Raw genomic sequence first — 1,702 nt, forward strand, 5'->3', positions numbered from 1 at the left:
TGAAGTTAGGGCTGGAGTGATGGCTTGATGGTTAAGAACAACTGCTAGTTTTACAGAGGACTGGGCTTCAGTTCCCTGGGACCACACTAGACCGTTCACAGCTGGCCTGTAACTCTAGCTCCAGAGGATCTGACACTCTGTTTTGGCTTCCTCAGGCACCAGGCACAATGTGATGCACAGACATGCATGTGAGCACTCACGTATACAGAGAAGGTAAAAATAAATAGATCTTAAGGAAAAAGCAAATCTTAAAGAATCCCCTCTCCTTACCCAGGAATCAAGTGAGTGGCTTTCTTAGCAACTTCTTGGGATGTAACCTTAGAGTAACCAAAATGGCCTAATGCTGATGTTAAGACAGACTAATTGGTTACTCTCTCCCCTAGGAGCCTGTACCTAGGCTTGAGTGCATCTTATTTTCCACCCACTCTTCCTTGAGAATTTCATATCTATACTTGGATGTGCCTTTCTTCTGAGATCTTTCATAAACCTTGTGCTTAAACCTATATTAAAATATCTTTCGCCGGGCGGTGGTGGTACACACCTTTAATCCCAGCACTTGGGAGGCAGAGGCGGGCAGATTTCTGAGTTCGAGGCCAGCCTGGTCTACAGAGTGAGTTCCAGGACAGCCAGGGCTACACAGAGAAACCCTGTCTCGAAAAAAAAAAAAAAAAACTAAACAAACAAAAAAAATCTTTCAATAAACTCGTCAAATCTGCTTCATATACTGGCTATAGTTGTGGAATTCCTTAGACTTCAAGTCAAGTCTCTGGTTTGACCTAAGTAGAGATCCCCAAAAGTCTAGGGGAACTCCTTGGGCTGCTGACAATGGTGGTATGGAGCTATGTGTTTCCTTTCTATTAACAAAAAGAACCTGGTTATCACGGATCTTTCCGGCAAGAGGTAGACAGAGATGGGTTAGAGACAAAAGGGTCTTTGGATAAGAGCAAAGAATAGCCTGTAGAGGCCCATTGTGGAGGTGCCTCCCAGCACTTGGGAGATAGAGGCAGCAGGATTAGGACTTCAAGTCCAGGGTGGTGCTGGTGGGTGTGTGTCTGGGGGAAGTCCACAGTCCCAGAGTGTTTGGCTTGCAGTGCTAGCTTTGAACTTGTGGATTTCTGGAGTGTCTCAAGGCACTGGGGTTGTCGTTAAGTGTCTGTGTGAATAGGGCATTTGCACCAGGAACTAGTGTGCCGAAGCCGGCTGATCTCACTACAACGCACAGGACAGCCTCCACGAAAACAACCAACCAAAGCCCAAACTATGAGGGGCACGCCTGCAATCCCAGCTCTGGGGGGTGGAGGCACGGGGATTAAGAATTCAAGGCGAGCCCATATTGCGTGAGCCTACATGAGCCCACTGCCTCAAAACAAAGCAACAAAACACCAAAATGACAAAAATAACCTATCTGAAGGTCTCAGCACAGGCTCAGGAATCAAGTTTGACCCCAGATGCCACCAGGCAGGGGGGTAAAAAAGCTTGTAGGGGCAACTAAGACCCCGAGACCCAGGCCATGCAGGAAGGTTGTGTGCCTCAGTTTCCCGCGTTTGAAGAACTCCTCTCCAGCACGAGGAAACAGGTTCTGAGTGTCCACCACACGCCTGAGGCTCAGACCCCCGGGATTCTGCATCTGGCGAACCCCAGCAGTGGGTGGGACCGGGCTGGGCGCGGCGCGTTACGTCATGACGCACGAAGGCGGCGGCGG

Source organism: Mastomys coucha, unplaced genomic scaffold, assembly GCF_008632895.1.
Source record: "Mastomys coucha isolate ucsf_1 unplaced genomic scaffold, UCSF_Mcou_1 pScaffold21, whole genome shotgun sequence".
In the NCBI taxonomy this organism is placed as follows: Eukaryota; Metazoa; Chordata; class Mammalia; order Rodentia; family Muridae; genus Mastomys; species Mastomys coucha.